This window comes from Pristiophorus japonicus, chromosome 30, assembly GCF_044704955.1.
Source record: "Pristiophorus japonicus isolate sPriJap1 chromosome 30, sPriJap1.hap1, whole genome shotgun sequence".
NCBI lineage: Eukaryota > Metazoa > Chordata > Chondrichthyes > Pristiophoridae > Pristiophorus > Pristiophorus japonicus.
The window spans coordinates 8,539,823-8,565,661 of NC_092006.1; positions in this window are offsets into that span (position 1 = coordinate 8,539,823).

The window sequence follows — 25,839 nt, forward strand, 5'->3', positions numbered from 1 at the left end:
CGCTGCCCCCGTGTCCTAACTCGCACCGAGTCCCGCTCACCCATCACCCCCTGTGCTCGCTGCCCCCGTGTGTTAACGCGCACAGAGTCCCGCTCACCCATCACCCCCTGTGCTCGCTGCCCCCGTGTCCTAACTTGCAGAGTCCCGCTCACCCATCACCCCCTGTGCTCGCTGCCCCGTGTCCTAACTCGCACCGAGTCCCGCTCACCCATCACCCCCTGTGCTCGCTGCCCCCGTGTCCTAACTCGCACCGAGTCCCGCTCACCCATCACCCCCTGTGCTCGCTGCCCCCGTGCCCTAACTCGCACCGAGTCCCACTCACCCATCACCCCCTGTGCTCACTGCCCCCGTGTCCTAACTCGCACCGAGTCCCGCTCACCCATCACCCCCTGTGCTCACTGCCCCCGTGCCCTAACTCGCACCGAGTCCCGCTCACCCATCACCCCCTGTGCTCACTGCCCCGTGTCCTAACTCGCACCGAGTCCCGCTCACCCATCACCCCCTGTGCTCGCTGCCCCCGTGTCCTAACTCGCACCGAGTCCCGCTCACCCATCACCCCCTGTGCTCACTGCCCCGTGTCCTAACTCGCACCGAGTCCCACTCACCCATCACCCCCTGTGCTCGCTGCCCCCGTGTCCTAACTCGCACCGAGTCCCGCTCACCCATCACCCCCTGTGCTCACTGCCCCGTGTCCTAACTCGCACCGAGTCCCACTCACCCATCACCCCCTGTGCTCACTGCCCCCGTGCCCTAACTCGCACCGAGTCCCACTCACCCATCACCCCCTGTGCTCGCTGCCCCCGTGCCCTAACTCGCACCGAGTCCCACTCACCCATCACCCCCTGTGCTCGCTGCCCCGTGTCCTAACTCGCACCGAGTCCCACTCACCCATCACCCCCTGTGCTCGCTGCCCCCGTGCCCTAACTCGCACCGAGTCCCACTCACCCATCGCCCCCTGTGCTCACTGCCCCGTGTCCTAACTCGCACCAAGTCCCACTCACCCATCACCCCCTGTGCTCGCTGCCCCCGTGCCCTAACTCGCACCGAGTCCCGCTCACCCATCACCCCCTGTGCTCACTGCCCCGTGTCCTAACTCGCACCGAGTCCCACTCACCCATCACCCCCTGTGCTCACTGCCCCGTGTCCTAACTCGCACTGAGTCCCACTCACCCATCACCCCCTGTGCTCGCTGCCCCCCTGTCCTAACTCGCACTGAGTCCCACTCACCCATCACCCCCTGTGCTCACTGCCCCGTGTCCTAACTCGCACTGAGTCCCACTCACCCATCACCCCCTATGCTCACTGACCTACATTGGCTCCCAGTTAAGCAACGCCTCGATTTCAAAATTCACATCCTTGTTTATAATTCCCTCCAGCCCCTACACCCCTCCCTATCCCTGTAACCTCCTCCAGCCCCTACACCCCTCCCTATCTCTGTAACCTCCTCCAGCCCCTACACCCCTCCCTATCTCTGTAACCTCCTCCAGCCCCTACACCCCTCCCTATCTCTGTAACCTCCTCCAGCCCCTACACCCCTCCCTATCTCTGTAACCTCCTCCAGCCCCTACACCCCTCCCTATCTCTGTAACCCCCTCCAGCCACTACACCCCTCCCTATCTCTGTAACCCCCTCCAGCCACTACACCCCTCCCTATCTCTGTAACCTCCTCCAGCCACTACACCCCTCCCTATCTCTGTAACCTCCTCCAGACCCTACACCCCTCCCTATCTCTGTAACCTCCTCCAACCCCTACACCCCTCCCTATCTCTGTAACCTCCTCCAGGGGAGTTTGAGACCAGAACTCGGGGCCCAACAATATCAGACGGTCACTGATAAACCCAATGGGGGAATTCGGGAGAAACTTCTTTACCCAGAGAGCGGTGAGAATGTGGAACTCGCTGCCACAGGGAGGGGTTGAGGCGAATAGTATCGATGTATTTAAGGGGAGGCTAGACCAACATATTAACACACATATTAACAAACACTTAACACTTTGCTGATAGAAATTTGATAGCGGAGGTGTGGCAGTGCTGGAACCAGCGTGGAGGCATGCCACCTCAGGGAACAGAGCGAGATGGTGCAGGAGGGTGACTGGATTGGACGTCACCATAACCCAGGTCGCTGATTGGAGCGCGGGGCAGGTACAGCGGGAGCGGCGAGGTCGGGGCGAAGGAGCGGCGAGAGACTGTAGAGGGACGTGACCGGGGCCCAGGAGAGGCGAGGGCCCAGGGACAGCACGGGCCCAGCCCACACTGTGCGATATGTGGGCGCACTGGGCCCGTGCAGCAGAGCTGGTCTCCAGTCATCCTGGTTAACCCTTGCCCCTGGACCAAGACCTCGCTCTGTCAAGCCCCGTGTGGTGGCTGGTGTGCAACGGTCACCCCACGTTAAAAAAAATCCACCCACAGGCATCTTCCACCCTTCGGGATGTAGTTCGGGATCCGGAATATTAGGTCCTTCATTGAAACACCTGTTAACCCGTCATTTTTTTGGTGTGGAAGCAAGTCATCCTCGATACGAAGGATCAGCTAAGAGAACAGACAAGCATATGAGGGAGAAGGGATTAGAGGGTTGTGCGGATAATTTTAGATGATCCATTTTGGTGGCAAAAACACTGAAGGCAGAATATTATCTGAATGGTGACAGATTCGGAAAAGGGGAGGTGCAACGAGACCTGGGTGTCATGGTACATCAGTCATTGAAAGTTGGCATGCAGGTACAGCAGGCGGTGAAGAAGGCAAATGGCATGTTGGCCTTCATAGCGAGGGGATTTGAGTATAGGAGCAGGAAGGTCTTACTGCAGTTGTACAGGGCCTTGGTGAGGCCTCACCTGGAATATTGTGTTCAGTTTTGGTCTCCTAATCTGAGGAAGCACGTTCTTGCTATTGAGGGAATGCAGCGAAGGTTCACCAGACTGATTCCTGGGATGGCAGGATTGACATATGAAGAAAGACTGGATCGGCTCGGCCTATATTCACTGGAATTTAGAAGAATGAGAGGGGATCTCATCGAAACATATAAAATTCTGACAGGATTGGACAGGTTAGATGCAGGAAGAATGTTCCCGATGTTGGGGAAGTCCAGAACCAGGGGTCACACAGTCTAAGGATAAGGGGTAAGCCATTTAGGACCGAGATGAGGAGAAACTTCTTCACTCAGAGAATTGTGAACCGGTGGAATTCTCTACCGCAGAGAGTTGTTGAGGCCAGTTCATTGGATATGCTCAAAAGGGAGTTAGATGTGGCCCTTTACGGCTAAAGGGATCAAGGGGTATGGAGAGAAAGCAGGAATGGGGTACTGAAGTTGCATGATCAGCCATGATCATATTGAATGGTGGTGCAGACTCGAAGGGCCGAATGGCCTGCTCCTGCACCTATTTTCTATGTTTCGATGAGGAAAGACAGGAAGAGGCTCGAGTGGAGCATAAACGTCGTCGTCGACTGCTCTGAACGCTTCGTGCTCCTGTGAAGCACCTTGGGGCGTTACAGGCGCCATATAAGCGCAAGTTGTTGTTGTAGAAACATAGAAAATAGGTGCAGGAGCAGGCCATTCGGCCCTTCGAGCCTGCACCGCCATTCAATGAGTTCATGGCTGTGTGATCCTGCAATGCGCACAAAATGGCCACCGCGCTTGGCAAGATGGCGGCTCACCACCGCGGGCAATTAGGGGCGGGGCTAGTAAATGTCGGCGACGCCCACACCCCGCGGAAAAAAAACCTGTACACACGAACGTAAGAAATAGGAGCAGGAGTCGGCCATTCGGCCCCTCGAGCCTGCTCCGCCATTCAATCCGATCATGGACTCAGCTCCACTTCCCCGCCCGCTCCCCTTAACCCTTCACTCCCCTATCGCTCGAAAATCTGTCTATCTCCACCTTGAATATATTCAATGACAGACGAACTGACTGACAGAGGGGTGCAGTTCGGAGCTGAGATAGCGACATTGATGAGTTAACAGTGTTCCTCATCGATGGGCTGGGGCAAAGCCAATTTTCAATGTAAACGCTTGCGTAAAGGGGCGTGAATTCGGTTGGAGGCTCACCATCATAGGCCGTCCCTCGGAATCGAGGAAGACTTGCTTCCACTCTAAACACGAGTGCTTAGGTGGCTGAACAGTCCCAATACGAGAGCCACAGTCCCTGTCACAGGTGGGACAGACAGTGGTTGAGGGAAGGGGAGGGTGGGACTGGTTTGCCGCACGCTCCTTCCGCTGCCTGCGCTTGGTTTCTGCACGCTCTCGGCGACGAGACTCGAGGTGCTCAGCGCCCTCCCGGATGCGCTTCCTCCACTTAGGGCGGGCTGGCCTTTGGGCCCAGGGACTCCCTCAAAGCCTTTATCAAGAAGGCTTCGAGAGTGCCCTTGTCACGTTTCCTCTGCCCACCTTCGGCCCGTTTGCCGTGTCGGAGTTCCGAGTGGAGCGCTCGCTTTGGGCCAAGGCCGTATACCCTCCCTCCGTCGGCGAGCTACAGTCCGCGGACCACGCTTTGCATTCCGCGCTACACTCGGAGGCCGAACCCCAAAGCCCTCGTCAACACCTTCGAGAGCACGGGTGGTACACTGAACATCCGTAAGACAGAGGTAGCCGCCACCAACCTGACCCCGCCACACTGCACTGACCCTGGGTCACCAAGATCCACGGCGCGGCCCTGGGCCACGTGGACCAGTTCCCACATCTCGGGAGCCTCCTGTCAACAAAGGGCAGACGAGGTCCAACACCGCCTCCAGTGCGCCAGGGCAGCCTTCGGCCGCCTGAGGAAGAGAGTGCTCGAAGACCAGGGCCCTCCAATCTGGCACCAAGCTCCTGGCCGACAGGGCTTTGTAGTGATACCCGGCCTCCTGTATGGTTGGAGGCTAATCAGGGCGCAAATGGCGGTGGATGCCCTCTGCGGATGCAAAATCGGTCAGGTGGGCCCTGAGTGGGGGGGCGGAACGGAACCCGAAGGGAGGGCGCTCCACATCGCTCTCAGGGCGCTGGGCCTGCTGAGCGTGGGAAGATCCCGAGCTAAAGGTCCAGCCCGCGCGCGCACGCGCGCGCTCGGAGAGAGCCTTCCCGGCGGGAACAAAAAAAAAAACCCGGCGGAGAAACCCACCCGTAAACATCCCCAATGCCTTCCTGACGCCAGGCCCACGGGAACGGCATAGAATCAAGGAGCGCTTGCTGGGGCTCGGCATTCCCGTCGCGCACTGCGACCGCGACAGGTCTCGCCGCCCGCTTTCCCAGGCGTTGCCGCCAGGGGGCGCGCTATGAAGCAGGGGGGGGGGCGGCGGGACACATTTCGAGCCGGTGTCGCAAACCAGGGGGGCATTGAGCTCCGGCTCGCCTCTCCCCCCTGGGCGGGACAGCTCCGCGCCCCACGGCAGAACAGACACCGGATGTCCACCAGGAGGCCCCACCCCCCCCCCGCCCGGAAGTGCTTCCCGCTGCCATTGCCGGCCCCCTCCGGGCCAAAGACAGATTCGGCGGTGTGCCGAATTTCCGCCCCAAACGCTTCAACGAGGGTGTTGAATAACGCCACTTTTCATGGAAGGGTTAAATGCGATCGACCACGGAGGTTATGTGAAAGCGTGAAGGGACGGTTCAATTTCATCAGAAGGCCGAACAGGATCTTTCATCGTGTGTTGAAAGAATTTCCCTCGCTAAGGGGGCAGGCATCACAAACAGCATTACAGGGCAGGGTACATACAATGTGTTCACTCTGTATCTAACCCTGTGCTGTACCTGTCCCGGGAGTGTGTGATGGGACAGTGTAGAGGGAGCTTTACTCTGTATCTAACCCCCTGTACCTGCCCTGGGAGTGTTTGATGGGACAGTGTAGAGGGAGCTTTACTCTGTATCTAACCCCCTGTACCTGCCCTGGGAGTGTTTGATGGGACAGTGTAGAGGGAGCTTTACTCTGTATCTAACCCCCTGTACCTGCCCTGGGAGTGTTTGATGGGACAGTGTAGAGGGAGCTTTACTCTGTATCTAACCCCGTGCTGTACCTGCCCCGGGAGTGTTTGATGGGACAGTGTAGAGGGAGCTTTACTCTGTATCTAACCCCCTGTACCTGCCCTGGGAGTGTTTGATGGGACAGTGTAGAGGGAGCTTTACTCTGTATCTAACCCCCTGTACCTGCCCTGGGAGTGTTTGATGGGACAGTGTAGAGGGAGCTTTACTCTGTATCTAACCCCCTGTACCTGCCCTGGGAGTGTTTGATGGGACAGTGTAGAGGGAGCTTTACTCTGTATCTAACCCCCTGTACCTGCCCTGGGAGTGTTTGATGGGACAGTGCAGAGGGAGCTTTACTCTGTATCTAACCCCCTGTACCTGCCCTGGGAGTGTTTGATGGGACAGTGTAGAGGGAGCTTTACTCTGTATCTAACCCCCTGTACCTGCCCTGGGAGTGTGTGATGGGACAGTGTAGAGGGAGCTTTACTCTGTATCTAACCCCGTGCTGTACCTGCCCTGGGAGTGTTTGATGGGACAGTGTAGAGGGAGCTTTACTCTGTATCTAACCCCGTGCTGTACCTGCTCTGGGAGTGTTTGAATTGCGCTTATATCAGTTGAAGTATTGAGTTCAGCGATGCCCGTTTACATTGTATAAATGCGATAATTCACAGCTATTCTGCGGAGGCAGAAGGAGGAAGGGAAGGATTAATCACATGTTGTGTTAATGAAAGCTGTGACATTTACAGTGGTTTAAAATAGGTGAGCACTCCTTGCAACTTCTCCATCAAGGTATCAGCTCCGTTGGTTGCTCCACGAGTAGTTCTGCGTTGGTGTGTACATGTGTGCGGAAGTCTGTCTCAACAGTGTTCACCAGCATGTGTCCATGCACATGAATAGTGACCGGGCTGTGTCTGTGTGTCTGTGCTGCCTCGTGTCCTAACTCGCACCGAGTCCCACTCACCCATCACTCCCTGTGCTCGCTGTCCCCGTGTCCTAACTCGCACCGAGTCCCGCTCACCCATCACCCCCTGTGCTCGCTGCCCCCGTGTCCTAACTCGCACCGAGTCCCGCTCACCCATCACCCCCTGTGCTCGCTGCCCCGTGTCCTAACTCGCACCGAGTCCCACTCACCCATCACCCCCTGTGCTCGCTGCCTCGTGTCCTAACTCGCACCGAGTCCCGCTCACCCATCACCCTCTGTGCTCACTGCCCCGTGTCCTAACTCGCACCGAGTCCCGCTCACCCATCACTCCCTGTGCTCGCTGCCCCCGTGTCCTAACTCGCACCGAGTCCCACTCACCCATCACCCCCTGTGCTCGCTGCCCCCGTGTCCTAACTCGCACCGAGTCCCGTTCACCCATCACCCCGTGTGCTCCCTGAACTACATTGGCTCCCGTTTAAGCAATGCCTCGATTTTAAAATACTCATCCTCCTGTTCAAATCCCACCTCACCCCCTCCCTATCGCTGTAACCTCCTCCAGCCCCTACACCCTCCCTATCTTTGTAACCTCCTCCAGCCCCTACACCCCTCCCTATCTCTGTAACCTCCTCCAGCCCCTACACCCCTCCCTATCTCTGTAACCTGCTCCAGTCCCTACACCCCTCCCTATCTCTGTAACCTCCTCCAGCCCCTACACCCCTCCCTATCTCTGTAATCTCCTCCAGCCCCTACACCCCTCCCTATATCTGTAACCTCCTCCAGCCCCCACATCCCTCCCTATCTCAGTAACCTCCTCCAGCCCCTGCATCCCTCCCTATCTCAGTAACCTCCTCCAGCCCCTACATCCCTCCCTATCTCAGTAACCTCCTCCAGCCCCTGCATCCCTCCCTATCTCTGTAACCTCCTCCAGCTCCACAACCCCCCGAGATCTGTGCGCTCCTCCAATTCTGGCCTCTTGGTGACTATCCTATATTGATGGCCCCTGGTTATGTTCTTCCCCACAAGCGGAAACATTCTGCATCCACTCTAGCGATATCTTTCATCATTTTAAAGACCTCGATTTGATCACTCTTCCAGACGCTCCTTGAAACCGACCTCTTTGACCCAGCTTTTGGTCGCCTGTCCCTAATATCTCCTAATGCGGCTCGGGGTCAAATTTGAGATCCCGTGCCGCGCCGTGGGACGTAAAAGGCGTTTCATCAATGTAGCTGGTGATGCCTCCCGTGGTCAAACAGCCGACTGAACGGCCGCGTGGGCTGGGTGCGATTGGGCCTGCAGTGCGTGGGGAGCCGAGCGGAAGAGGGGGAGCAGCAAAAGGTTAGCACGTTAAGAATGGACCCCATTTTGCGAAGCGTATCGGGACATTAAAACTTCCTTTCAGCCCGCGTCGCAGGCCGTGTGGCCCCAGAGCTGCACAGAGCGACTCCCTAAAAGCCGCCTGTCCTTGTAACGCCAGTGAGCAGAACGTCTTGTGGCGCATCATTGCCCAATCCTGCTTTACAGGCCCCGTACAGGGTGCGTTGCCGTGGTATCCCGCTCCCGCTCCTGGGTATGTGGTATGGGGCAGCCTGCAGCTAGTTCCGCGAAGTGGGTGTTGCCGAGGAGGCCCAAACTCGGGCCCTGGTCTGCAGCAAGTCAGTTGGAGTATTCAGTGCAGTAATAGGGGCGATGAAGGCAGACCCAGCAAACCTCGAGCCCTGGGTTCATGAAGATTGCACTCACGCTCCTGGGTCAGTGCGTCGCACACTCGCCTCGGAGTCAGAAGGCCCTGGATTCGAGCACCCCCTACATAGACTCGAGCCCGTAATCCAGGCCGACGCTCCCAGTGCCAGTACTGAGGGAGTGCCGTACTGCGCTGTCCGAGGGGCGGTGCTGAGGGAGCGCCGTACTGTCGGAGGGACGGTACTGAGGGAGCGGCGTACTGTCGGAGGGACGGTACTGAGGGAGCGCCGTACTGCGCTGTCGGAGGGGCGGTACTGAGGGAGCGCCGTACTGCGCTGTCGGAGGGGCGGTACTGAGGGAGCGCCACACTGCGCTGTCGGAGGGGCGGTGCTGAGGGAGCGCCGCACTGGCGGAGGGACGGTACTGAGGGAGTGCCGCACTGTCGGAGGGGCAGTACTGAGGGAGCGCCGCACTGTCGGAGGGGCAGTACTGAGGGAGCGCCGCACTGTCGGAGGGGCAGTACTGAGGGAGCGCCGCACTGTCGGAGGGGCAGTACTGAGGGAGTGCCGCACTGCCGGAGGGGCAGTACTGAGGGAACTCCGCACTGTCGGAGGGGCAGTACTGAGGGAGCGCCGCACTTTCGGAGGGGCAGTACTGAGGGAACTCCGCACTGTCGGAGGGGCAGTACTGAGGGAGCGCCGCACTTTCGGAGGGGCAGTACTGAGGGAACTCCGCACTGTCGGAGGGGCAGTACTGAGGGAGCGCCGCACTTTCGGAGGGGCAGTACTGAGGGAGCACCGCACTGTCGGAGGGGCAGTACTGAGGGAGCGCCGCACTGTCGGAGGGGCAGTACTGAGGGAGCGCCGCACTGTCGGAGGGGCCGTCTTTCAGATGAGACGTTAAACCGAGGCCCCGTCTGCCCTCTCGGGTGGATGTAAAAGATCCCGGGGCCACTATTGGAAGAAGAGCAGGGGGAGTTCTCCCCGGTGTCCTGGGGCCAATATTTATCCCTCAACCAACATCACTAAAACAGATGATCCGGGTCATTATCACATCGCTGTGTGTGGGAGCTTGCTGTGCGCAAACTGGCTGCCGCGTTTCCCACAATACAACAGCGATTTACTTGTACTTCTTGCAATGTAGTCCACTGTATTCGCTGCTCACGATGCGGTCTCCTGTACACTGGGGGAGACCCAATGCAGAGTGGGGTGACCGCTTTGCGGAACACCTCCGTTCAGTCCGTGGGTGTGACCCCTGACCTTCCGGTCGCCTGTCACTTTAATGCCCCGCCTCCACTCACACTCTGACCACTCCGTCCTCGGCCTCCTACACTGTTCCAACAAAGCTCAACGCAACCTCGAGGGACAGCACCTCATCTTTCGTTGAGGCACTTTACAGCCTCCTGGACTCAACGTCGAGTTCAACAATTTCAGACCGTAATCGCTGGCGATATTTTGTTCTGATGTATTTCTTCTCTCTCTCTGTTTCCCATGGCAGCTGATAATTATTCTGCCATTCATACTCTATCTAAACTAATCTTTTTCTAACTTCTGCTGTGACCATCTCCAGTCAGCCCATCAACCCTTTTATCTCTCTAATCTCTCCTGTCTTCCCCCTGATCACCGACCTTTCTTTTTATCTCTCTAATCTCTCCTGTCTTCCCCCTTATCACCGACCTTCCCTTTTATCTCTCTAATCTCTCCTGTCTTCCCCCCGCCCCATTACCGACCTTCCCTTTTATCTCTCTAATCTCTCCTGTCTTCCCCCTTATCACAGACCTTCCCTTTTATCTCTCTAATCTCTCCTGTCTTCCCCCTTATCACAGACCTTCCCTTTTATCTCTCTAATCTCTCCTGTCTTCCCCCTGATCACCGACCTTCCTTTTTAACTCTCTAATCTCTCCTGTCTTCCCCCTTATCACCGACCTTCCCTTTTATCTCTCTAATCTCTCCTGTCTTCCCCCCGCCCCCATCACCGACCTTCCCTTTTATCTCTCTAATCTCTCCTGTCTTCCCCCTGATCACCGACCTTCCTTTTTATCTCTCTAATCTCTCCTGTCTTCCCCCTTATCACCGACCTTCCCTTTTATCTCTCTAATCTCTCCTGTCTTCCCCCTGATCACCGACCTTCCCTTTTATCTCTCTAATCTCTCCTGTCTTCCCCCCCCCCATCACCGACCTTCCCTTTTGTTCTTTCCTCCTCCTCCCCCTTTCAGCGCTCCTTAAGATTTTGTTCATTTCAAACATTCGCCAGTTCTGACGAAGGGTCGCCGACCTGAAACGTTAATTCTGTTTCTCTCTCCATTGATGCTGCCCGACCCGTTGAGTATTTCCAGCCTTTTCTGTTTTTATTTCAGATTTCCAGCATGCGCGGTATTTAGCTCTTGTAACAAATACCCGGGAGTGAGTTACAGGCTGGTATCTAATCGAGGGGTTTGGGGCGTTTATATATAGAATAACGGATACCTGGGAATGAGTTACAGGCTGGAATCTAATCGAGGGGTTTGGGGCGTTTATATATAGAATAACAGATACCCGGGAGTGAGTTACAGGCTGGAATCTAATCGAGGCGTTCGGAGGTTTATATATAGAATAACAGATACCCGGGAGTGAGTTACAGGCTGGAATCTAATCGAGGGGTTCGGGGGGTTTATATATAGAATAACAGATACCCGGGAGTGAGTGACAGGCTGGAATCTAATCGAGGGGTTCGGGGGGTTTATATATAGAATAACAGATACCCGGGAGTGAGTTACAGGCTGGAATCTAATCGAGGGGTTTGGGTGGTTTATATATAGAATAACGGATACCCGGGAGTGAGTTACAGGCTGGAATCTAATCGAGGGGTTCGGGGGGTTTATATGTAGAATAACGGATACCCGGGAGTGAGTGACAGACTGGAATTTAATCGAGGGGTTCGGGTGGTTTATATATAGAATAACGGATACCTGGGAATGAGTTACAGGCTGGAATCTAATCGAGGGGTTCGGAGGTTTATATATAGAATAACAGATACCTGGGAATGAGTTGCAGGCTGGAATCTAATTGAGGGGTTCGGGAGGGTTTATATATAGAATAACAGATACCCCGGAGTGAGTTACAGGCTGGAATCTAATCGAGGGGTTTGGGGCGTTTATATATAGAATAACAGATACCCGGGAGTGAGTTACAGGCTGGAATCTAATCGAGGCGTTCGGAGGTTTATATATAGAATAACAGATACCCGGGAGTGAGTTACAGGCTGGAATCTAATCGAGGGGTTCGGGGGGTTTATATATAGAATAACAGATACCCGGGAGTGAGTGACAGGCTGGAATCTAATCGAGGGGTTCGGGGGGTTTATATATAGAATAACAGATACCCGGGAGTGAGTTACAGGCTGGAATCTAATCGAGGGGTTTGGGTGGTTTATATATAGAATAACGGATACCCGGGAGTGAGTTACAGGCTGGAATCTAATCGAGGGGTTCGGGGGGTTTATATGTAGAATAACGGATACCCGGGAGTGAGTGACAGACTGGAATTTAATCGAGGGGTTCGGGTGGTTTATATATAGAATAACGGATACCTGGGAATGAGTTACAGGCTGGAATCTAATCGAGGGGTTCGGAGGTTTATATATAGAATAACAGATACCTGGGAATGAGTTGCAGGCTGGAATCTAATTGAGGGGTTCGGGAGGGTTTATATATAGAATAACAGATACCCCGGAGTGAGTTACAGGCTGGAATCTAATCGAGGGGTTCGGAGGTTTATATATAGAATAACAGATACCCCGGAGTGAGTTACAGGCTGGAATCTAATCGAGGGGTTCGGGGGTTTATATATAGAATAACAGATACCCGGGAGTGAGTGACAGGCTGGAATCTAATCGAGGGGTTTGGGTGGTTTATATATAGAATAACAGATACCCGGGAGTGAGTTACAGGCTGGAATCTAATCGAGGCGTTGCCGGAGCGGGAGCCAATGTAGGTCACCGAGCACAGGGGGTGATGGGTGAGCGGGACTCGGTGCGAGTTAGGACACGGGGCAGCCGAGTTTTGGATCACCTCTAGTTTACGGAGCGTAGAATGTGGGAGTGCGTTTGGAACAGTCAAGTCTGGAGGTAACAAAAGGCACGGATGAGGGCTTCAGCAGCGGATGAGCTGTGGCAGGGGGCGGAGACGGGCGATGTTACGGAGGTGGATATTGGCGATCTTGGTGATGACCCCATATCGACCCCCTGACCCCCAAACCTTGACCCCAACAAGACCCTGCCTACACCTTATATTCCTGACAGCCACCATAAAAAAACATAAGAAATAGGAGTAGGAGTTGGCCAATTGGCCCCTCGAGCCTGCTCCGCCATTTAATACGATCATGGCTGATCCGATCATGGACTCAGCTCCACTTCCCCGCCCGCTCCCCAGAACCCTTCACTCCCTTATCGCTCAAAAATCTGTCTATCTCCGCCTCAAATATATTCAATGTCCCGGCCTCCACAGCTCTCTGGGGCAGAGAATTCCACAGATTTACAACCCTCTGAGAGAAGAAATTCCTCCTCATCTCAGTTTTAAATGGGCGGCCCCTTATTTTGAAACTATGTGCCCCCTAGTTCTAGATTCCCCCTCGAGGGGAAACATCCTCTCTGCATCCACCTTGTCGAGCCCCCTCAGAATCTTATACGTTTCGATAAGATCACCTCTCATTCTTCTAAACTCCAATGAGTAGAGGCCCAACCTCCTCAACCTTTCCTCAGACGTCAACCCCCTCATCCTCGGAATCAACCGAGTGAACCTACTCTGAACTGCAGAAAGAGCTCACGGGGATGAGGGTAATATATTAGCATGGATAGAGGATTGGCTAACGAACAGAGAGTCGGGCTAATTTTCAGCTTGGCTAACTCTCGGAGTACGTTTTATCTTCCCATGCCTCTGCCAGCAAGTCCTGTCTTGCCTGCGTGTTTCATCAAAGTCCATTAAACCCTCAGCCTTGTTCTTTTTCTGAAGCCCTATAGTTTAGTTTAGTCACAAGACCTGCATGACCTCATGTAGGCTGTCAGCTCTGGCTCAGCGGGCAGATCTCTCTCGCCTCGATGTCATGTAGGTCGTGAGTTCGAGTCCCACTCCAGGGAGTTGAGCACATAAATCCCAGGCTCACGCTCCCAGCGCCGCACTGCGCTGTCGGAGGGGCGGTACTGAGGGAGCGTCGCACTGCGCTGTCGGAGGGGCGGTACTGAGGGAGCGTCGCACTGCGCTGTCGGAGGGGCGGTACTGAGGGAGCGTCGCACTGCGCTGTCGGAGGGGCGGTACTGAGGAAGCGCCGCACTGCGCTGTCGGAGGGGCGGTACTGAGGGAGCGGCGCACTGCGCTGTCAGAGGGGCGGTACTGAGGGAGCGCCGCACTGCGCTGTCGGAGGGGCAGTGCTGAGGGAGCGCTGTACTGCACTGTCGGAGGGGCGGTACTGAAGGAGTGCCGTACTGCGCTGTCGGAGGGGCAGTACTGAGGGAGTGCTGTACTGTGTTGTCGGAGGGGCAGTACTGAGGGAGCACCGTACTGCGCTGTCGGAGGGGCGGTACTGAGGGAGCGTCGTACTGCGCTGTCGGAGGGGCAGTGCTGAGGGAGCGCCGCACTGTCAGAGGGGCAGTACTGAGGGAGTGCCGTACTGCGCTGTCGGAGGGGCAGTGCTGAGGGAGCGCCGCACTGTCGGAGGGGCAGTGCTGAGGGAGCGCCGCACTGTCGGAGGGGCGGTACTGAGGGAGCGTGCACTGTCGGAGGGGCAGTACTGAGGGAGTGCCGCACTGTCGGAGGGGCAGTGCTGAGGGAGCGCCGCACTGTCGGAGGGGCGGTACTGAGGGAGTGCCGCACTGTCGGAGGGGCGGTACTGAGGGAGTGCCGCACTGTCGGAGGGGCAGTACTGAGGGAGCGCCGCACTGTTGGAGGGGCGGTACTGAGGGAGTGCCGCACTGTCGGAGGGGCAGTGCTGAGGGAGCGCCGCACTGTCGGAGGGGCGGTACTGAGGGAGTGCCGCACTGTCGGAGGGGCGGTACTGAGGGAGTGCCGCACTGTCGGAGGGGCGGTACTGAGGGAGCGCCGCACTGTCGGAGGGGCGGTACTGAGGGAGCGCCGCACTGTCGGAGGGGCAGTACTGAGGGAGCGCCGCACTGTCGGAGGGGCGGTACTGAGGGAGCGCCGCACTGTCGGAGGGGCGGTACTGAGGGAGCGCCGCACTGTCGGAGGGGTGTTGTACGGCTGTCCTGCACTTTTTCGCATCGTTGCTTCAAACGTCGAAGTGTGCATTCACTCAGTTGTAGTAAAGGTCAGATCTTTAGCCATTCAGACATTCACAAGCCAACTCTCTGCTTGCAAAGGCAGCCCGTTGAAATTACACACCTTTCGAGATTCCAGTGTCTCGACAGTTCATAAGTGTCTGTGACAAAAGACACTGTCACCTTTCATATGTAAACATCCTTTGAACTCGTATTTCTTTGCATAGTACATTTGGACAATTAATCATGTAGACGATGTAGAATTGTCCTGAAATCACCGATAACTGCTTTCTGAATTACGAGATCGTATTCTCGCATTGTAACAAATGGTATATTCAAATAATTAACATACAGATGTCATTAAATTTCTTAACATCGTTTAGTCATGAATTACTGTTATTCTTAACATCGTTTAGTTCCAAGGTACTCAAATATTTAACATTCAGACAATGGCCACTTACTCATTTCGTGTCTGGAAGGCACCACGCTGTCTAATAATGTCTTTTCAATCCAAACTTCCAAACGTCCTGTTTTCTTAATCCCAAAAACCGCGTGCTGAAGCAAAGAGTTTAGAAATGCGGGACTGTGCTCCCACAAGGGGCAGTACTGAGGGAGCACCGCACTGCGCTGTCGGAGGGACAGTACTGAGGGAGCGCCGCACTGCGCTGTCGGAGGGGCGGTACTGAGGGAGCGCCGCACTGCGCTGTCGGAGGGGCGGTACTGAGGGAGCACCGCACTGCGCTGTCGGAGGGGCGGTACTGAGGGAGCGCCGCACTGCGCTGTCGGAGGGGCGGTACTGAGGGAGCGCCGTACTGCGCTGTCGGAGGGGCGGTACTGAGGGAGCGCCGTACTGCGCTGTCGGAGGGGCGGTACTGAGGGAGCGCCGCACTGCGCTGTCAGAGGGGCAGTACTGAGGGAGCGCCGTACTGCGCTGTCGGTGGGGCAGTACTGAGTGAGCGCCGTACTGTCGGAGGGGCAGTACTGAGGGAGCGCTGCACTGTCGGAGGGGCGGTACTGAGGGAGCGCCGTACTGCGCTGTCGGAGGAACAGTACTGAGGGAGCGCCGTACTGCGCTGTCGGAGGGGCGGTACTGAGGGAGCGCCGTACTGCGCTGTCGGAGGGGCAGTACTGAGGGAGCGCCGCACTGTCGGAGGGGCAGTACTGAGGGAGTGCCGCACTGTCGGAGGGGCGGTACTGAGGGAGTGCCGCACTGTCGGAGGGGCAGTACTGAGGGAGTGCCGCACTGTCGGAGGGGCGGTACTGAGGGAGCGCCGCACTGTCGGAGGGGCGGTACTGAAGGAGCGCAGCACTGTCGGAGGGGCAGTACTGAGGGAGCGCCGCACTGTCGGAGGGGCAGGACTGAGGAGCGCCGCACTGTTGGAGGGGCTGTCTTTTGGATAAGACGTGAAACCATACTATCGATGATCTACCTGCTAACCCATATCATGTACCATGTTTCATCCATCATCTACCCCCGTGATCTACCTCCTACTCCAAAGTATCTTTCATCTATCCCAGGCCCCGTCTGCCCTCTCGGGTGGATGTAAAAGATCCCGGGGCCACTATTGGAAGAAGAGCAGGGGGAGTTCTCCCCGGTGTCCGGGGCCAATATTTATCCCTCAACCAACATCACTAAAACAGATGATCCGGGTCATTATCACATCGCTGTGCGTGGGAGCTTGCTGTGCGCAAATTGAGCTGCCGCGTTTCCCACAATGCAACAGTGAGCACACTCCAAAAGTGCTTCATTGGCTGTAAAGCACTTTGGGACGTCCGGTGTTCGTGAAAGGCGCTACATAAATGCAAGTCTGTCTTTGCAAACTGACTGCACTCTGTACCGGCTCAACTCTAGTTTCTGTTCACCGTCCTGTTCTGTGATCTCTTATCTTTGTCCCCCCCGCCCTGCCCCACCCCACTTACCCCTTTTCCCCCCTTCACCCGATCTGGGTACTGCTTGAGCACCACCTCAACAGTGGGGCGAAACGTCCAATTCTGGGCACTGCCCCTCCGACAGTGCGGCACTCCCTCAGTACTGCCCCTCCGACAGTGCGGCGCTCCCTCAGTACTGCCCCTCCGACAGTACGGCACTCCCTCAGTACTGCCCCTCCGACAGTGCGGCGCTCCCTCAGTACTGCCCCTCCGACAGTGCGGCACTCCCTCAGTACTGCCCCTCCGACAGTAAGGCACTCCCTCAGTACTGCCCCTCCGACAGTACGGCACTCCCTCAGTACTGCCCCTCCGACAGTACGGCACTCCCTCAGTACTGCCCCTCCGACAGTGCGGCGCTCCCTCAGTACTGCCCCTCCGACAGTGCGGCGCTCCCTCAGTACTGCCCCTCCGACAGTGCGGCGCTCCCTCAGTACTGCCCCTCCGACAGTGCGGCGCTCCCTCAGTACTGCCCCTCCGACAGTGCGGCGCTCCCTCAGTACTGCCCCTCCGACAGTGCGGCGCTCCCTCAGTACTGCCCCTCCGACAGTGCGGCGCTCCCTCAGTACTGCCCCTCCGACAGTACGGCACTCCCTCAGTACTGCCCCTCCGACAGTGCGGCGCTCCCTCAGTACTGCCCCTCCGACCTTGTATTGATGGCCTCACCAATACCCTATATAGTTGGAGCTGTACTGTTAGGCCCCAGCTGGACACCACACTTTAGGAGGGATGTGAAGGCCTTCGAGAGGGTGGGGAGGAGATTGACCAGAATGGTCCCGGGGGATGAGGGCCTTCAGTGACGTGGAGAGACTGGAGAAGCTGGGGTTGTTCTCCTTGGAGCAGAGAAGGTTAAGGGAGTGATTTAATAGAGGGGTTGAAAATCACGAAGGGTTTTGATCGTGTAAATATCAGGGAGGCTTTGAGGGTGGTCCCTTGTAACGTTTCCTCTGCCCACCTTTGGCTCGTTTGCCGTGAAGGAGTTCCGAGTAGAGCGCTCGCTTTGGGAGTCTCGTGTCTGGGGCATGCGGACAATGTGGCCCTGCCCAGCAGAGCTGGTCGAGTGTGGTCAGTGCTTCGATGCTGGGGATGTTGGCCTGGTCGAGGACGCTAACGTTGGTGCGTCTGTCCTCCCAGGGGGATTTGCAGGATCTTGCGGAGACATCGTTGGTGGTATTTCTCCAGCGACTTGAGGTGTCTACTCTACATGGTCCATGTCTCTGAGCCATACAGGAGGGCGGGTATCACTACAGCCCTGTATCACGGGCTGTCTCGGTCTCCTGCACTGCTCCAATGAAGCTCGATGCAAGCACCTCATCTTTCGTTTAGGCCCTTTGCAGACTTCTGCACTCAACATCGAGTTCAACAGTTTCAGAACGGAACCGCGGCAACTAATATTTCCCCTATTTCTTTTCGTTTGTTTCTCTTTCCCACGGCAGCTGTGATAATTCTGTCACCTCCATTCACACCCTATCTAGACGCGTCTTTTGTTTCTTAACTTGTCCCATTACCATCTCCTTTTGCCTCGCCCCATCTTAAGAACGTAAGAAACAGGAGCAGGAGTCGGCCCCTTGAGCCTGCTCCGCCATTTAATACGACCATGGCTGATCCGATCATGGACTCAGCTCCACTTCCCCGCCCGCTCCCCATAACCCTTCACTCCCTTATCGCTCAAAAATCTGTCTATCTCCACCTTAAATATATTCAATGTCCCGGCCTCCACAGCTCTCTGGGGCAGAGAATTCCACAGATTTACAACCCTCAGAGAGAAGAAATTCCTCCTCATCTCCGACTTAAATTCCCCATCAGACCTTTTGCCTCCATCTCTCCTGCCTCCGAGCCAATCACGGACCTTCCCTTATTTTCTTTCCTCCCCTCCCCCACTTTCCCTGCCCCTGCACCTCTTTAAAAACCGCTCCCATCTCTTAACTTTCTCCAGCTTGGATGAAGGGTCATCGACCTGAAACATTAACTCGGTTTCTCTCTGCACATATGTGGCCTCACCTGCTGAGTATTCCCAGCATTTTCTGTTTCTGATTTCAGATTCCAGCATCTGCAGTATTGTGCTATTGTAAGGTGATATTAAGAACGCAAGAATTAGGAGCAGGAGTCGGCCATTCGGCCCCTCGAGCCTGCTCCGCCATTCAATAAGATCACGGCTGATCTTCGACCTCAGGTGTCCAAAAACTTGCTCAAAGAGGTCGGTTTTAGGGAGCATCTTAAAGGAGGACAGAGAGGCGGAGCGGTTTAGGGAGGGAGTTCCAGAGCTTGGGGCCCAGGCAGCTGAAGGCACGGCCACCGAAGGTGGAGAGAAAATAATCAGGGATGCTCAAGAGGGCAGAATTGGAGGAGCGCAGAGATCTCGGAGGGTGTAGGGGCTGGAGGAGTTTATGGAGATAGGGAGGTGTGGAGGGCTGGAGGAGGTTACAGAGAGAGGGAGTGGGGTAGGGACTGGAGGAGGTTACAGAGATAGGGAGGGGTGTAGGGGCTGGAGGGGGTTACAGAGATAGGGAGGTGTATCGGGGCTGGAGGAGGTTACAGAGGTAGGGAGGGGTATAGGGGCTGGAGGGGGTTACAGAGATAGGGAGGGGTGTAGGGGCTGGAAGGGGTTACAGATTTGGGAGGAGTGTAGGGGCTGAAGGAGGTTACAGAGATAGGGAGGGGTGTAGGGGCTGTACGGGGTTACAGAGATAGGGAGGGGTGCAGGAGCTGGAGGGGGTTACAGAGATAGGGAGGGGTGTAGGGGCTGGAGGAGTTTACAGAGATAGTGAGGGGTGTAGGAGCTGAAGGGTGTTACAGAGATAGGGAGGGGTGTAGGGGCTGGAGGGGGTTACAGAGATAGGGAGGGATGTAGGGGCTGGAGGAGGTTACAGAGATAGAGAGGGGTGTAGGGCCTGGAGGAGGTTACAGAGATAGGGAGGAGTGTAGGGCCTGGAGGAGGTTACAGAGATAGGGAGGGGTGTAGGGACTGGAGGAGTTTACAGAGATAGTGAGGGGTGTAGGAGCTGAAGGGTGTTACAGAGATAGGGAGGGGTGTAGGGGCTGGAGGGGGTTACAGATAGGGAGGGATGTAGGGGCTGGAGGAGGTTACAGAGATAGGGAGGGGCGTAGGGCCTGGAAGAGGTTACAGAGATAGGGAGGAGTGTAGGGCCTGGAGGAGGTTACAGAGATAGGGAGGGGTGTAGGGGCTGGAGGAGTTTACAGAGATAGTGAGGGGTGTAGGAGCTGAAGGGTGTTACAGAGATAGGGAGGGGTGTAGGGGCTGGAGGGGGTTACAGAGATAGGGAGGGATGTAGGGGCTGGAGGAGGTTACAGAGATAGGGAGGGGTGTAGGGCCTGGAGGAGGTTACAGAGATAGGGAGGAGTGTAGGGCCTGGAGGAGGTTACAGAGATAGGGAGGGGTGTAGGGACTGGAGGAGGTTACAGAGATAGGGAGGGGTGTAAGGCCTGGAGGAGGTTACAGAGATAGGGAGGAGTGTAGGGCCTGGAGGAGGTTACAGAGATAGGGAGGAGTGTAGGGCCTGGAGGAGGTTACAGAGATAGGGAGGGGTGTAGGAGCTGGAGGGGGTTACAGAGACAGTTACAGTGTGCATATATATACACACACACAAGAAACTTGCATTAATATAGCACCTTTAACTCCAGAATTATCAGACAAAATTTGACACTGAGCCACATAAGGAAATATTAGGGTCAGTTGACCGAAAGCTGGGTCAAAGAGGTCGGTTTTAAGGAGCGTCTTGAAGGAGGAGAGAGAGGCGGAGAGGTTTAGGGAGGGAGTTCCATAGCTTGGGGCCCAGGCAGCTGAAGGCACGGCCACCGATGGTGGAACGATGGAAATCGGGGGATGGGCAAGAGGCCAACAAGCCAAACCTGATAGTCTTTGTATTTTCACTTTGAGTTGCCAAACCTCGCCCTGGGCCTAATCCAGGCCTATTGCGGCCTACAGGAGCAGGCTTAAGCAGTTGCTTGACTGGTTGGTCATGGGTTGGACCGATGTCTTGCGACATCCACCAACACTTTCTGTCTGTGGTAAATATCCAAACGATAACACCACCGTTTGCCAAGGGAACAGAAATCTTCCCACGGGCTAAACACGGCAGATACTTGCCCTCGGAAACGTCACTGCATCGAAACAACTCTTCGCATTTCTGTAGCGCCTGCTCCCTCCACCCCAAAGGGCCTCACAGCCAACGAAGAACTTTTATTGAAGGGTGCTCGGGATCTCCTGCAACGCTGGGGTCCTGAACCCACTTGAGGCGTTGAGGGGTGGCCCCGAGTGGTGACTGGGAAGATCGCCCGCTGGAGGAGGATGGAGGGTGGGCGGGGCAGGGGTGGGGGGGAGAGGGGGTGGTCTTGCTCATCTCGAGACTTCCCGGAGGGCTCGGGTTGAGAGACCACTCTGGAGGCTAGGCCGTGGAGCCTCTTGTCCCACCGCCCTCTGGGCAACGATTGGTTCCTGTACTGGGGGACGGGCCAAGGGCAGGGGAGTCAAAGGTTAACCACCACTCCACTAGATTGATCACTGGAATGGGTCATTCTCGGGTTGGCAATCAGTAACTAGTGGGGCGGCGCAGGGATCAGTGCTGGGACCCCAACTATTTACAATCCACATTAACGACTTGGAAGAAGGGACCGAGTGCAACATAGCCAAGTTTGCTGACGATACAAAGATGGGAGGAAAAGCCATGTGTGAGGAGGACACAAAAAATCTGCAAAAGGACATAGACGGGCTAAGTGAGAGGGCAAAAATTTGGCAGATGGAGTATAATGTTGGAATGTGTGAGGTCTTGCACTTTGGCAGAAAACAAATCAAAGAGCAAGTTATTATTTAAACGGAGAAAGATTGCAAAGTGCCGCAGTACAGCGGGACCTGGGGGTACTTGTGCATGAAACACAAAAGGATAGTATGCAGGTACAGCAAGTGATCAGGAAGGCCAATGGTATCTTGGCCTTTATTGCAAAGGGGATGGAGTATAAAAGCAGGGAAGTCTTGCGACAGTTATACAGGGTATTGGTGAGGCCACACCTGGAGTACTGCGTGCAGTTTTGGTTTCCATATTTACGAAAGGATATACTTGCTTTGGGGGCAGCTCAGAGAAGGTTCACTCGGTTGATTCCGGGGATGAGGGGGTTGACTTATGAGGATAGGTTGAGGAGGTTGGGCCTCTACTCATTGGAATTCAGAAGAATGAGAGGTGATCTTATCGAAATGTATAGGATTATGAGGGGACTTGACAAGATGCAGAGAGGATGTTTCCACTGATGGGGGAGACTAGAACTAGGGGGGCATGGTCATAGAATAAGGGGCCGCCCATTTAAAACTGAGATGAGGAGAAATTTCTTCTCTCAGAGGGTTGTAAATCTGTGGAATTCGCTGCCTCAGAGAGCTGTGGAAGCTGGGACATTGAATAAATTCGACAGAAATAGACAGTTTCTTAACCGATAAGGGGAGCGGGCAGGGAAGTGGAGCTGAGTCCATGATCGGATCAGCCATGATCGTATTAAATGGCGGAGCAGGCTCGAGGGGCCGAATGGCCGACTCCTGCTCCTATTTCTTATGTCCTTATTGATCCCTGGGATGAGAGGGCTGTCCTGTGAGCAGAGATGGAGTAGATTGGGCCCATTCTCTCTGGAGTTGAGAAGAACGAGAGGTGATCTCATTGAAATGTCAAAAATTCTCACGGGGCTTGACAGGGTAGATGCGGGGAGGATGTTTCCCCCGGGGCTGGGAAGTCTAGAACCAGGGGTCTCACAGTCTCAGGATAAGGGGTCGGCCGTTTAGGACTGAGACGGGGAGTGAAATGTATTTGCTTCATGGGTTCTTTGCTTAAGAACTCGTCGCAACACATTGCTATTAAGAACTACTTGGTTAATTAGCAAAAGGTTCAACAATCACACGACACATTACCGGTTCATCCACCAGGCTCACAACTGCATACCCCATCCCCCGAACCCAACTGGCTGGGGTTTTATTGAGTCTTATGAACATCACGTGACTGGCTAAGCCCCTCCCCACTCAACAGCTCTACAACTATTTTCAGTTGTATCAGTAATCAAAAGTACCCCCTGATTAAAGGGGAGGCACACTCCAAAAAAGATTTTCAAGTGCCCCCTTGTTTTTTGGGGCGTTTTTTTTTTGAGGGCACCAAAACACAAATTATACAAGTGCCCCCTGGCTAAAAGGTAGCGGGGGGGGAGAGGCACTAAAACCGGCAAATTAAACATTTAGACATAAAATCAAATTAGAATTTGGTTGCCGGGGGTGATGATGCACTCCAGTCCCTCCGGCGCCCACCTCTCGCGGAAGGCCGCGAGCGTACCGGTGGACACCGCGTGCTCCATCTCCAGGGACACCCCTGGCTCGGATGTAACCGCGGAAGAGAGGCCGGCAGTCGGGGCTGAACGGCCCCCTCGACCGCCCGCTGCCTGGACCGGCTGATGGCCCCCTTGGCCAGGCCCCAGGAGCAGGCCCCACAAGGAGGCCCTCGGACCTGCCCGCTCCCCTCCGCACAGGGGGTCCAAAGATCGGGAGGGTGGGACTGAAGTGCAGCCAGAATTTGAGGAGCGGCCCCTTCAGATATTGGAAGAGGGGCTGCAACCTCACACACTGAACATAGACGTGGAACACGGACTCCTCCAGACCGCAGTAATTGCAGGCGGCCCGGGAGCCCGTGAACTGACTTAAAAACTTATTGCACGGGACTGCTCCACGCAACACCCTCCAGGCCAAGTCCCCGATAAATAGTGGGAGGACTCCCGCGTGGCGTGCGCTCTATAGGGGACCCCCGCCTCCTCCGGACGGCAACGTGGAGTGTGTGCAGGAGCAGCCCGTACAGGAATCCCCTCCGCGCAGAACTGAAAGGCACGGAGGGGATTTCCCCGAGGAGGCTCAAGTTGTGAGGCGCTCAATAACTCTACAAACCTGTGAGCACCCGCGCAGGTGCATACATTACAGTAGGAAACGGCACTATGTGCACAGCAAGCTCCCACACACAGCGACGGGATAATGACCCGGATCATCTGTTTTAGTGATGTTGGTTGAGGGATAAATATTGGGCCCAGGACACCGGGGAGAACTCCCCCTGCTCTTCTTCCAATAGTGGCCCCGGGATCTTTTACATCCACCTGAGAGGGCAGACGGGGCCTCGGTTGTTTTTTAATTCAAGATTGAGATCAATATTCTCTACAGTTTATGAGAATGGGAGTGATCTCATTGAAACGTATCAGATTCTGAGGGGGCTTGACAGGGTAGATGCAGGGAGGGTGTTTCCCCCCGGGCTGGGGAGTCTAGAACCAGGGGTCACACAGTCTCAGGATAAGGGCTCGGCCATTTAGGACTGAGATGAGGAGGAATTTCTTCACTCAGAGGGTGGTAAATCTTTGGGATTCTCTGCCCCAGAGGGCTGTGGAGGCTCAGTCGCTGAGTATATTCAAGGCGGAGATAGATAGATTTTTGGACTCTCGGGGAATCGAGGGATCGGGCGGGAGAGTGGAGTTGAGGTCGAAGATCAGCCCCGACACGAGACTCCCAAAGCAAGCGCTCTACTCGGAACTCCTTCACAGCAAACAAGCCAAAGGTGGGCAGAGGGAACGTTACAGGGGACCACCCTCAAAGCCTCCCTGATAAAGTGCAACATCCCCACCGACACCTGGGAGTCCCTGGCCCAAAGACCAGCCCGCCCTCAGTGGAGGAAGTGCACCCGGGAGGGCGCTGAGCACCTCGAGTCTCGTCGCCGAGAGCGTGCAGAAACCAAGCGCAGGCAGCGGAAGGAGCGTGCGGCAAACCAGTCCCACCCTCCCCTTCCCTCAACCACTGTCTGTCCCACCTGTGACAGGGACTGTGGCTCTTGTATTGGGCTGTTCAGCCATCTAAGGACTCATGTTAAGAGTGGAAGCAAGTCTTCCTCGATTCCGAGGGGCTGCCGATGAGTGAATGAATGGACGGAGAGGTCGGAGTGGGGGTGCAGCGGGGAATTAAAGTGCCAGGCGGCCGGAAGCTCGGGGGTATCTCCTGATAATCGCTCCCGTGAAACGCACTGCGATGTTTTACTACATTAAAAGGCGATGTGTAAACGCAAGTTACCAAGGTCCAGGTCGGTGATTGGAGCGCGGGCAGGTACAGCAGGAGCAGCGAGGTCGGGGGCGAAGGAGCGGCGAGAGATTGTAGAGGGACGTGATCTGGGCCCAGGAGAGGCGTGAGTTCGGGGCCTGGGAGAGGCGAGGGCCCAGGGGCAGCACGGGCCCAGCCCACACTGTGCGATATGTGGGCGCACTGGGTCCGTGCAGCAGAGCTGGTCTCCAGTTGTCCTGGTTAACCCTTGCCCCTGGACCAAGACCTCGCTCTGTCAAGCCCCGTGTGGTGGCTGGTGTGCAACGGTCACCCCACGTTAAAAAAATCCACCCACAGGCATCTTCCACCCTTCGGGATGTAGTTCGGGATCCGGAATATTAGGTCCTTCATTGAAACTCGTGAACTTTTTGACGTGGAAGCAAGTCATCCTCGATGAGGGAGTGCAGCGAAGGTTCACCAGACTGATTCCCGGGATGGCAGGACTGACATATGAAGAAAGACTGGATCGACTAGGCTTATATTCACTGGAGTTTAGAAGAATGAGAGGGGATCTCACAGAAACATATAAAATTCTGACGGGACTGGACAGGTTAGATGCAGGAAGAATGTTCCCGATGTTGGGGAAGTCCAGAGCCAGGGGTCACAGTCTAAGGATAAGGGGTAAGCCATTTAGGACCGAGATGCGGAGAAACTTCTTCACCCAGAGAATTGTGAACCTGTGGAATTCTCTACCACAGAAAGTTGTTGAGGCCAGTTCATTAGATATATTCAAAAGGGAGTTAGATGTGGCTCTTACGGCTAAAGGGATCAAGGGGTGTGGAGAGAAAGCAGGAATGGGGTACTGAAGTTGCATGATCAGCCATGATCATATTGAAACATAGAAACATAGAAAATAGGTGCAGGAGTCGGCCATTCGGCCCTTCGAGCCTGCACCGCCATTCAATGAGTTCATGGCTGAACATGCAACTTCAGTACCCCATTCCTGCTTTCTCACCATACCCCATAGAAACATAGAAAATAGGTGCATTGAATGGTGGTGCAGGCTCGAAGGGCCAAATGGCCTACTC